This window comes from Erinaceus europaeus, chromosome 10 (assembly GCF_950295315.1).
Source record: "Erinaceus europaeus chromosome 10, mEriEur2.1, whole genome shotgun sequence".
NCBI lineage: Eukaryota > Metazoa > Chordata > Mammalia > Eulipotyphla > Erinaceidae > Erinaceus > Erinaceus europaeus.
The window spans coordinates 35,800,822-35,814,107 of NC_080171.1; the positions used below are offsets into that span (position 1 = coordinate 35,800,822).

A 13,286-nucleotide genomic window follows, 5' to 3' on the forward strand; every position below is an offset into this window, starting at 1 on the left:
TATAGACTTAGTGTCCTAAGGATTTGCCTGCTACCCTGTCTTATATTTAAAAGATGTTCAATAATTCATAAATGAACTAATGACAGGATGAATGAATACATGAACTATATAAATGGCATAGAATACATACTTGGTAATTGAGCTACCCATATTATAAGTAAATATATGAATATTCTTTAGCTATGCAGCAAACCTTGTAAGACCAATATGGGAAGGAAGACTTAGAGGAGTAAAAGGAAAAAGTATCTTAGCTGAGACAATGAAGGGCAAGAAGAGACCAGGTTCCACCATTTGCACATGATGCTAGCTAATCACTTTAACCTATTCAACACTGCCTGGCCATCTACCTGCCTCTGGATGTTGGCTGTGTCTTTCCCCCTGGCCCACAGGAGCCTACTGTGCCCTGTTAACTGTCAATCCTCTAACTCTGTGAGCTCTCAGGCAGGGAAACCCACACATCACATGAGTACAACCCGTGAGTGAGTGACGCAGGCTCTCATTTCTGCTGAACGAAATGAATTCTAAATGAAAATGATAATCTACAGGGAGTGACACCCACACAGTTATCACTCAAATGATCCCCAAAGGCTCTAAACCTGATTGGAGTGGCGCTTCATAAACTTCCTTTCAAGGGGTTTCTTTGTCGTCTTAGTAATTATGAGAGACTTTTATAGTCTGATTAAATATGTTCAATCTCTGTTCAATTTTATACTTATTTTTAAAGTGTACCCTTTGTTTCCAATTTTCCTTTTTTCCTATGTATCTTGAATTTGATGGATTCCCCCCTTCTCAATCCTACCTACCTCCTCCCTTTAGAACTTTTCCCTCAAATCTCAATACTAATATCCTAGGATCATTTCTAAGTGTCCTCTTTTTTCTCAGTATATTTTTCTGAGTCTTTCAGACACTCAGATAAGTACAGTAGTTGTGGAACTTATTAGTTTTTTTATTCATCAAATCATTCATTCATCCACTCCATGAATATCTGGTATGTGCACAGCAAAGCTCTGAATGCTGAGAACACAGATAAGGAAGGCAGGGTCTCCTCTTACAGCTCTTACTTTCTACAGAAACACAGAGGTGCTCCCTGGATAAACTGTAAAAGTAATTACATTCAGCCAACTCTCCATGGAGGCACCCAGTCAGGTCTGCCCAATCATGTTGAACATAATCCATCTCACTCAGATTAAGTCAACTACTCTGTATCTCAGCTCCACTTTAGTAAGGATGTGTGCACAATACATAAGAGTTTGCATAACCTGAGATAAAAGTCAGTGCATCTTCCTGTAGAACAAACTTCACTGAATGACAGTATAAAACTCAGATAATGAACATTTGGGATATAACAAAGGAAATGAGCTATCATGCTGTTGGTTGTTTTAAATTATGCCCCAGAGTCATCAAGAACAGTTAAAGAATAATAACTGAAAAGAGAAAACAAAATTAAAATCAAGATAGAAACAGGTGTGGGTTGCGGAACATGAAGGATTGTATCAGGCAGTCATTGAGAATCCAGCTGGAAGATGCCCAGCCTTGGAGCTGCGCTATTCTCCTTCTGAAAACTCTCTTCTATGGAGATCAGCAGAATGTCCATCCCAGCCAGTCTGTTTAATCTTTCCTTGTCCACATCTTAGAACCCCTCTCCTACCCTTTCCTCAACATGTCTTTTTCACTTACCAGGTCTTTCTTTAATTCCTTAATTTGACTAACTGATGCCCTCATGGGGGTGTTTGCTCAAGTTGTTGCTATCTGTGGTCACAACGTTCTCCATAATGTTCCATCCTCAAAAAATTACTCTTTCACAGAGTTAGAATTTTCCATCATTCTCTCCTTCTTGTCATTCATTTTTTGGCTTAAAGGAAACATTTTCAGAACACTTGATAACACTGAACACAAGAGACTTTCAGTCAATCACTCCAGTGTCTCATTTGTAATTGTCTATAGCACTTACCACATCTGAAAATATCTCATTTGACTATTTACATATTTAATATATATATTGCTCGGCCTAGACTATATATTCCACGAAAACAGGAACCTTACCTCGCTTTTTTTATGCACATATTCTCAAAATGTCTGGGACTCAATGGGCATTCCCTTAGCATTGGTTCTACAATTAAAGATTGAGGTAACACACTTTATAAATCTTGCTTGAGAGAAAAGGAAGGGAATGTTATGTAAAGAGGGAAAACAGGGGCCAGTTGGTGGCACACCTAGTTGAGTACACATGTTACAATGTGGAAGGACCCAGGCTCAAGTCCCTGGCCCCCACCTGTAGGGGGAAAGCTTCACAAGCAAAGCAGCAGATGTCCTCTCTCCTTCTCTCTCTCTCTCTCTATCTATCTATCTATCTATATCCCCTTCCTTCACCATTTCTGGCTGTCTCTGTCCAATAAATAAATAAAGATAATTAAAAATAAATTAATTCAAAATGATATTAATAAAAAATAAGTAAATAAAGAAGAGGGACATCATAGAAGATCTACAAATGAAGACTCATCTGTCTTACTTTATAGGTTCGTTGCCAAAGAGGTATGGCACACATTGTTGCTTATATGGGCTACTGATCATATCATACTAATTCCCAAGAATGGTTCATGAGCTTTCTAATTTAGACTTATTTTTCTAGATGTGTTTCAAGCACCAGAGACCTAGAAATGAATGCTACAAGGATCTTTGAGAGTTACAAACAGTGTAGAAAATGCTTTAATGGAATTGTGTACAAATTATTTTGAACATAAAGGGAATAATTAAGTCTTGTCTGGAATTCATCCAGAAACAGAACTAGCATACATTCTGGATTTGGAATAATAAGAAATTTTACAAGCCTGCATGGAAGGGAAAGTTCATAAGTGAATACAATTACAAAATATAATAAGGAGAAAGGTCAGTATTTCTCACATGGTGGTAAGCCTGGGAGTAAAAGAGAAAGGTGATGAGAGATAGAATTGTGAAGGGTTTTTGCAAACCACAGTGCAAGGTTTAGGCAATCCTGTGGCCTCTAAGGCATTATAGGGACACACCAAGGAGAATGGTAGCAAGATCATGTGTCTGTTTCAGGTAGGCATGTGGAGGCAGTGTGAAGAATGTACTGTCTTATAGCCATCAGCAAAGATCTAAACATTGATAAGAGACAAGTAATAACCAAGGCAGTATGCTGTAAGGAGAGAAATCAGTTCAGAGGGGCCAATGACAAGACCCACATCCTAGCTAAATGTATATTGTGAGGAAGTGAGAGATATCATGGGCACATGTGAAACCGTCATGGAGGTCATGGCAGGAGCTGACTGGGAACAAAGGAGTGAGACAGGCTTGAAGGGAGCCCTCTCAAGTGCTAATATGGTTTAATGCAGAATTCTTTCCAGCAGCCTTGACATTTTTTTGGTAATTAAAGACCTCTAAGTTTTTGTCAGTGAGTATTTGAAAACTGAGATAAAAAAGCATCATGTCAGGCTGACAGGGTAGGTATTTTTAAGACAAGGTATATGTCCCCAAGTCCCCACCAATCACCCACAAAGACCACTGCCTTTATTAACTGAACATGGGCTAAGCCTGCTGCCAGCCACCGCAAACACGTACATCCCCCTTGTAATATATTATAAGTTGTTTCAATCCATCTAACATAATGAGACCACTTTGCAATTCCATTATGATTCACTCTCAAGTTTAAAAGCTATAGTTAAACCACAATGTAGGAAAAGCATTAGGGAAGTTGGGGACATCCTTTGGGGTTCCACTGGCTTCCCTGGCTGCCAAGCCAATCTTCTGAGCATACCTCTTAGAGGGTAGTTGCTAATCTCTTTCCTCCAAGAGTATTAGTAAAAATCTATAGCTCCCAGTTGGACACCAAATGCAGCTGCCACGTTCCGGGTTGGTGCCAGCAAAGTACTTTGTAGAGACAGACAGCTTTCTGAGACTGCTTTATTTCTTGCCCACCTTTTAAACCTCACTCCAACAGAAATCTTTTGTATTTCAGTTAGTGGCCACAAAACCAGAATGTGTCTTCTGGTTAAATGTGCCTTTTATATGTTATACCATGTTCCTTCTCCCTGATTTTTTTTTAATATGAAAAAAAAATGCAGTTGGCTTTTCCTGATGCCACATTCATTACAGTCACAAACATCCCAACAGAAGTTTATCTGTTCACATTGAGTCCACTTGTGCCTAGAGAAATGCCATTCACAATTCAACAGCTGTATCTGCCTCATCGCCTTTGAATACAAGCGTCCTTAGTTTAAATTTTCTCCAAGGCCACTGACACATTGTCAGAGTTTGATTAGTAAAAGGAACCAAAATTAAATCTCTTCTTTTCCCCAGTAATGCTTTCTCAACCTATCTGGGGGTAATGTTTGCACAACTTAAAAAGAAGAGCCTCAAGCATTCTTCTCTAGTCCAGCACCTTCTTCCACCACCATATTGAAAATAAAGGTTATAGGTTTCCAGATCAAAGCTCTGAATTGGCACAAAGCCTAGCTAATTACTCTGCTGGCACTGAGCCCCTTGGGAGATCAGATAGGCCTTCCTCACCTTCAATACAGCTCTGAAATGGGGAATTAAATACTGGATAAGGAACTGAGAGGGCTAATTCACTGCAAACAGAGTCGAACAGAAGTATCTGTTGGAAGACAAGGGCCCCTTGGCACCATATCTAAGGCTCACAAATGACAAAGCAGATGTGAAATGCTACTAGGGGCAAATGGATTGGGAAAGACCTGAGAGACCTTTCCCATAACTTTCTGAGAGAGACACTGTCCATCAGCTAGAAAGCTGGCACATGAAAATAAGTAAAAATATTGTGTTTATATCACGATATTCATTTTAAATGATTTTAAGTGTATTGCCACAACTTTTATGACTAGTCTTTAAAAAAAAAAACCTTTCAGATATTCAGTAAAGCAAGTATCTGTTCACATTCTCCAATAAGCAACATTTCATATTAAGTGATATGAGGTTTCAGAATTTCAAGTCATGGCCTCTGTCCATTCAAGCTTCATAGTCTAAAGAAGCAAGACAGTCATTTCATTATAAAAACACATACAGAGATCTTTGGAAGAAAAAGATATGGTAAAAAAAAATGCAAAAGCTGAAATAATACAGGTGTCATGCAAGAAGGAATATTTGAGTTAGTTCAAATAGACCCATCATCTGAATTTCAGCCAAAAGTGAAGGGAAATAGAAGGAAAGTGTACAAGGAAGGAATAGTAAAAGAAGTAACTGAGACAGTTTGGGACATGTTGGAGGAGAAATGAGTAGTATTATTATTAAAGGTGATATTAGTATATTGAATCCAACAGGCTGAACCTTTTAGAAAGATGGAAAATTGAAGAGAATACTAACTTCTGTGCTTGAGAACTTGCTGATTTTATCTGTATGCTGAAAAATTATTGGAGGGCGTTGGAGAAATGAGGATGAGACCAAATCTCATTTATGGGATAGTAATGGGAAGCAATACCATTCATACTTAGTAGAGATAAAAGTACAAGAAATAGTAATTAGACTGTTATGTTAACGCAGGAATAAGGTAAAGCAAGTCTTATTGTAACAAAAGAGAGAGGGAGATGGCCAAGAATGTGTGGTAAGCTAAATAAACTTTCAGAGATGTTCACATCCTAATGCTCATATCATATTTAGGAGAACATTCAGTTCACAGATAGTATTTAGCAATTGCTTATAGAGGATAAGGAGAAAGAAAATTTGAATCTGATGCAGTGAAATCTGAGCATACTTCTTAAAATTAATTAGCCACTGAGAGAAAAAAAAAATTGAGCCAATGCCTGGGAGGGTACCTTCATTGCTATTTGCATAGCCCAGATTCAAGCCCAGCCTCCACTGCTCTAGGGGATGTTTCAGTTATGTGGTACCTTTCTCTCTCTGTCTCAATCTAAAGAAGTTGATCTGGAGGGCCAGTGATGAGAAAGAGAAAGAAAGGAAGGAAGGAAAATGGGGGAGGGAGAGAGAGATAGAAATAGAGAGAGAATGACAGCAAATTAGTGCTGGTAAGACCTGCTCCAATCACCAAAGGGAGGCTGGGTCATTTTACTCTGCCATTTAAAGAGGACTAATCTTATAATGAGTGCAGCCTATAAGGTCCCTAGCTATGACCATAGGCTGTGAGCTCAGACTGACAGGGACTCTGAGATCATACAGGTTCCTGAGCTAAATATGAATATACACCTGGACCCTGGGTCAGGTCCAGGTCAATGTGGTGAACAGTTAATTGTATTAATACATTCTTTCAGGTATGGGAGCCACTCTCTGCTTAACCCAGTTAGATGTTCCATTCTCCACTCTGACACTATCTTCTTGGATAATATTTCTAGTTCACGTTCACATAAGCTATTAAACTCAAGCAAAGATAACTGAAGTCCTGGGCTCTTAGGAATATACCTAAAATAGACATCCTAGCATCTACTCTAGGCTCTCTGTTCCTACTGGCTCTAATCCTACTCATTGATCCCTGTTTATTAAACATTTTGTCCTGCTTTTTATCTTACTGTCTTTTAGCTACCAACTTCCATATACTACTACAACCCCATCTTGACCTTCCTGGGCAGATGATCTCAACTGCATGTCTCAGAACCTCACCTCTCCAGATCCCTCCTCTACTAGGGGAAGATAAAGACAGGCTGGGGGTTTGAATCAATTGGCCAATGTCCACATCCAGTGGAGAAGAAATTATAGAAGTCAGAACACCTTCCTTCTGCACCCCAAGAATTTTGCTCCACACTCCCAGAGGGGAAATACTAGGGGAAGATTAACAAAAGGGTCTGAACCCCAGTTCCACTGGGACCCAGGACTTTTGTGACCAGAAACATTGATTTTTGCCCCATTACTGATAGGAAAGAGAATTCTAAAGAAGTAAGGTCCTGGGAGTCGGGCTGTAGCGCAACGGGTTAAGCGCAGGTGGCGCAAAGCACAAGGACCGGCATAAGGATCCCGGTTCAAACCCCGGCTCCCCACCTGCAGGGGAGTCGCTTCACAGGCGGTGAAGCAGGTCTGCAGGTGTCTTATCTTTCTCTCCTCCTCTCTGTCTTCCCCTCCTCTCTCCATTTCTCTCTGTCCTATCCAACAATGACAACAACAATAATAACAACAACAATAAAACAACAAGGGCAACAAAAAGGGAATAAATAAATAAAATAAATATTAAAAAAAATTTAAAAAAAAAGAAGTAAGGTCCTGTTTCCTTTATCTGAGATGGAAGAGGAAAAGGGAAGCACACCATTATAGGAGGTGTAAGTTTAGTTTACAAAGGAAGTGAAGGTGGGGCCTTAGAAGTAAATAAAAATGGGCATAAGCTTCCACATGGGGTCATCCGTCTTTTCCCAAATGGTCCATGTGCTTCTTTGGTGCATTCCTTTTCACTTTCCTAATTAAAAGTTTAAAATATCTAATTTAAAAATTCTATGAACAATCCTTAAAGGAGGGGATAAGGCCTTTAATGATGGGATAAAAATCACTTATTTGAGTCTTAAAGATAAAAAAAAAATGTCATGGGACATATACTCAATGGAATAATAGCAGCTAAAAAAGACTATATTGTGTCTTTGGGAGTAAAATGAATGGAATTGGCAGTGATTTTGCTTAGTGAAGTAAGGAAGTAGAAAAAAAAAACTACTTGATTTCATTCATATGTGGAATATAGAGAATTGAAACACATGAACTTGAGAAAAAAATATATAGTCAACCCATATTTATGACCTTGGGAGAACTATGGTGGTTACTGCTGAATTGGGGGGGGGGGGACAGAACTCTAGTGGTGGGAGTAGTATAGAATTATACCCCTATTATCATATAATCTTATAAATCACTATCAAACCACTAATAAAGATATAATACAGAAAATAAATCCTGAAATAGGAAGAGGGAAGAAAAATTGAAGAAAAAAGAAAACTTGAGTGAAGGATACTATAGTGGAAGAAAATAAAATTCAAAAGATAATAAGGAAAGAGAAGAAAGCTTAGAGCAGAGCACTGGAAGCTGATACATCAGTCCTCAGAGATGATGATAGATGTCCCAAAGGAGACAAAGAGGAACTTATACAGTGGATCCACTGTATAAGTGGCTATCACTAAGTTAGGCATTTCACTTTATTAATCTTATTAAAGAGATTATAATTAATCACCTTGAACATTATACTAGTGCAAAGTTCACAAAGCAGGTTTCTAAAGAGGCTAGGTGGTGGGGCACACTCAACAGAGTGTACACACCAACAGGCATAAGTACCTAGGTTCAAGCTCCAGGTCCCCACCTGAAGGAGGGAATCTTCCCTAACAGTGAAGCAGAGAAACAGTGCTGTAGGTCTCTTTCTCTCTCCCACTTTGTCTTCCCATTCCCTCTTAGTTCTCTCTATCGCCATTAAAAAGAAAAGAAAAAAGGTGTCTATCCTTGTATTTTCTGTTAGAACTGCCATACTAAACTTAAATGTTAGAGGGCATAGCCTAAAGATGGGAGATGAATATTCTCCTTATTTTAGAATACCTATGGGAGATGACTCATCTCTCACATTTAGAAAATAATTAACTAGAAGAGATGATCCTCTTGACTTTTTGTGGGCAGAATTTTGAGTTTTCTTTGAGATCTAGGTAGGAATAAGTTATTATAATATGTAGTGAATCACAGAATTATTGATCATCCTTGACTAAAAAATAGTCTTTGCATCACAGGAGAGGTGATGCCTTGCTCAGGGTCCTATGGGACAGTTGGCTGCTAAAAATGTAATATTGTGGGGATAGCCATATATGTCCACCTAAGACTCAGTGAAGATTGATAGCAGGACCAGAAATGAACTCTTATTTAAATAGTTTTTGCTGCTGCTCATAACAGAACATGCCAAATTTTTAGTTCAGGTCACAACCTCACTCTTTTACAATTATGTCACTATACACAGGCTAGCAGTCTAGGCTGTGATAGGACGTAACATGAGATTGGTTCTGCAACTCCCCAGCAATTTATCAAGCCTTTGTTAGGGGCTTCTGAAGGGTCTATTGTGTAGCTTGTTACCTATTTAACTCAGATAGCTTTTGAAAGAGAGTTCAAAATACTTCCAGAAGATCAGAGTAAGGTTGGGTGAATGTCTAAAGAAATATGTTCCTTAGAGCATTCAGAGGGTGAACAAAAGATCTAAGAATTTTTTATCAGAGACATGGGCATTTTTAGCCACAAAAGTCCTAAGGATTCTTATTTGGGAAAATACCCTACCACAGAATATCAGTTACTCATGCTACCTCATATGCAAAATGAAATATATATTTTCTTATAAACATTGACTTTGAAATGTATTTGACATTTCTTTAAAAATCATGTATTTTATGACTGGCTGGCTTGTTTGAAGCCACTGTGCTTGCTAATAGAGAAAACCTGTGCTCTTTGGTTGCTATGAAGTTATAATAAAATTTTGTGAATATTCAGTTTAGTTGTTAGTAGGTTAAGTGCAAGGAGTAAGATACTTTAGTAACTCATCCTTTCACAGGATGCTGTTTCAGAGGCAGGAAGGCCATTTCATGTCTCTTGCATTTTCATGGATCCTATAATGACTCCCAGGTTCTTGTCAGTGTTGACTGTGCCAGTTTGATAAGACAGATGCTCCCAGTTGATCCTACGTCAAGGAAGACAGTTGCTAAATCATTTTAGACAGTTAGATGGAATCCTCTACCCACCCTCTCCCCCAGCACTGTTCAACTCAAGTTTATGATAGTGCTAGGGATTGAACCTGAAACCTTGGACACTTAAGCATGAAAATTTTTTGCCGAGAGGTGGAGCCAAGATGGTGACTTGGAAGAAGTTGCTGGTGTGAGCTCCAACAACAACTGCTGGAAAGGGTAGGATATCTGGCCTTCAGATGGACAGTGAATAAGGGATCATAAGTGTGACACCAACGAGGTGAATATAGCTCAATTTGGGTTAGGAAACAGAGAAAAAAAGAAAGGAAATTTTTTTATTATTTCTGAAGCACACCCTTCTACCCCCCCATAACCAGGCTCCCTACTGAGCTTTTTTCTTTACCAAGATTCCTGGCTCATGAGGAGTGTCAGGACAACCCTTTTCTTTTCTGATTCCCTTTGGCCACACCCCACCAGGGAAAGACTACCTGGAGGGTTGTTTTTTTTTTTTTTTTTAACAAGTGGTTGTCCTTGCTAAGGGTGCCCAAGCCGATCAGGAAACGTCAAAGCTGCAGACTGACTGTTAAGGTTGTTTTTTACTCTGTTCTATATTATTATTACTATTATATATACGTGTGTCCCTTCCCCCCCCTTCAGGTTCACCAAAATTAATTCTTAGTGTATTTTCCATTGCTAGGTGACCGGGTGTCCTATCCATTGTGAGAGGAACTTTTTTCACCATACTTACCTCCTCTATCCACTCTTCCCCTTCTCCCTCCTCCTAGCTAATTAAATTAAAAAAAAAAAACAACTTTCCGTTCACTGTTCTTTTATTTCTTCTTTTTTCTTTCTTTTTTTTTTCTTGTCTTCCTTTCTATGTCTTTTTCATTTGGATTTGGTGGCTATTTTTTCTTGGACTGGAGGCATTTTTGTGGCTAACTGGTATTGGTTAAACTGCTTCAATCCATGCTTCAGTTACTACTGTAATTTCTGAGGTTGGTGATTGCATTTGTTAAAGGTATTTAGTATAGCATGGCCTGTACTCAAAACACAACAACTGAGGAACAACAGAACATAAAAATAAAAAACAGATAAATGAAAAAAATGGTTAAACCAAGAGCAAATAAAACTGCTACTACAGTGAATGATGACAAGAGCCCAGAAGAAACTACAAATCAGTCAGAAGTAACCATAGCTAAGAAAACTATGCAAGCAATAGTAAACTTAATAATCACAGAAATGAACACAACTATGGAAGAAAGGGCTAGCAGAATTAGGGAAACAACAGATGACAGCCTCAAGGAAAATACTAGCTACCTCGAGATAATTAGAGAACTGAAAGCTGAAATAGCTGAACTGAAGAAAGAAGCTGAGGGAAGTGAAATCAAACTAACAGAAGCAGAAAACAGAATTATCCAAACAGAGGATGGCTAGAGAAAACTAAGAAAAAGGTAAAGGAGCTCAAAAAGAGATTTAGAGACACTGAAAACAACAACAGAGACATATGGCATAATCTCAAAAGAAGTAACATTCATATAATTGACCTGCCAGCGGAAGAAAGAGAGGAAGGAGAAGTAAAAATCCTAGAGGAAATTATAGAAGAAAACTTCCCAGAAGAACATTAAGATTCAAAATGCCCAGATAGTCCCAAACAGAATCAACCCAAACCTGAAGACACCAAGACACATCATAGTTACAATGAAAAGAAGTAAGAATAAAGAAAGGATCCTAAAGGCTGCAAGATAAAAACAAAAAGTCACATACAGAGGAAAACCCATAAGACTATCAGCAGACTTCTCCTCTCAAATTCTAAAAGCCAGAAGAGAATGGCAAGATATCTATTGAGCCCTGAATGAAAAAGAGTTTCAACCAAGGATAGTATATACTGCTAGACTTTGATTCAACCTAGATGGAGGGATCAAAACCTTCTTAGACAACAGTTAAAGGAGGCAACCATCACCAAGCCTGCCCTGAAAGAGGTTCTAAAAGACCCCTTATAAACAAGAACATCACTATAATACTTGCAATATATCAGAGCAAATAAAAAATTGTTGAATAATGGCACTACAATATATTAAATGCATAATATCAGTGGCTTAAACTCACCCATCAAAAGGCACAGAGTGCGAGGATAGATCAGAAAACACAACCCAACCATATGCTGCTTGCAAGAATCCCATCTGACCCAAAAAGATAAACACAGACTTAAAGTGAAAGGATGGAAAACTATCCTACAGGCTAATGGACCACAGAAAAGGCAGGAACAGCCATTCCCATCTCTGACACAATAGATTTTTAAATTAAATGAAGTAATAAAAGATAGGCAAGGCCATTACATAATGATTAGAGAATCAGTCAAGAAGACTTAATAATTATTAATATCTCTGCACCCAATGAGGGACCATCTAAATACATCAAACACCTATGGAAAGAACTACAAAAATACAACAATGGTAATACAATAATAGTGGGAGAGTTTAACAACCAACTCTCACACCTAGACAGATCAACAAAGCAGAGAATTGTTGGTATGCTTTTTTTTAAATATTTTATTTATTTATGAGAAAGACAGAGGGAGAGAGAAAGAACCAGACATCACTCTGGCACATGTGCTGCCGGGGATCAAACTCGGGATCTCATGCTTGAGAGTCCAAAGCTTTATCACTGCACCACCTCCCGGACCACATGTTGGTATGCTTCTAATTCTGCTTCTAAAAACCCCTTCTGTTTCATTTGGCTTAATCCCCCCTGCTTAACACTGTATTCTATTTACATAACCACTGTTAAGTAAGCACCAGCATGCCTGCATGGCATTGGTTTGATCCCACTCAAAGCTGCAGTCTATTTACATAAATCACTGTTAACTAAGCACCACCCTCCCTCCAGGGCATTGGTGGTTCGGTGGTAGAATTCTCGCCTGCTCCACCCCCTCTCCTTGTCACACACTGATTTTCACCAATCTCTTTTTGCTCCACCCTCTCTATGTCACATCCTGTTTACACCCTACTTGGCAAGTATATATAAGGACAGGATTGTTAGTTTTAGTTTAGTTTAGTTTAGCTTAGCTTGGCTTAGATTGTGCTGCGTTCCTCATGAATAAAGAGATACTGTGTACAGCTCAACCATGAGTCTCTGGTTTTCTGTCTCCCATTAGTGAAGCTCAGCCTGGCAGAGAATAAGCAAAGAAAGAAGAGAATTAAATGAAGAGATGGACAGACTAGACATTCTGGACATTTTCAGAGTTCTTCACCCCCCAAAAAACTGGAATACACATTCTTTTCAAATCCACACAACACATACACAAGGATACACCACATGTTAGGCCACAAAGACAGCATAAACAAATTCAAGAGCATTGAAATCATCCCAAGTACCTTCTCAGACCACAGTGGAGTAAAGCTAACATTTAACAATAAACAGAAAATTACTAAAAGACACAGAATTTGGTAACTAAACAACATAATGCTTAAGAACCACTGGGTCAGATAGACATTCAAGCAAGAAATTCAAATGTTCCTAAAAACAAATGAAAATGAAGACACAATCTATCAAAATATTTGGGAAAAAGCTAAAGCAGTATTAAGAGGAAAATTCATAGCCATACAATCGCATACAAAACAATAAGAAAAAGCTCAAATAAACAACCTTACTGCATATCTTAAGGATTTAGAGGAAGAGGAACTA

At 38.5% G+C, this 13,286-nt stretch overlaps 1 long non-coding RNA gene across 1 annotated transcript in view; it reads left to right on the forward strand.

Annotated features, from left to right (window-relative positions):
* The window catches only part of LOC132540728 (uncharacterized), a 19,879-nt gene extending 12,030 nt beyond the window's left edge, over positions 1-7,849 (forward strand). The window contains exons 3-4 of the long non-coding RNA XR_009551886.1: positions 6,505-6,863; positions 7,177-7,849. This is a non-coding gene — a long non-coding RNA (uncharacterized LOC132540728). The remainder of the gene's footprint in view (positions 1-6,504; positions 6,864-7,176) is intronic.
* The last annotated feature ends 5,437 nt before the right edge of the window (positions 7,850-13,286 follow it).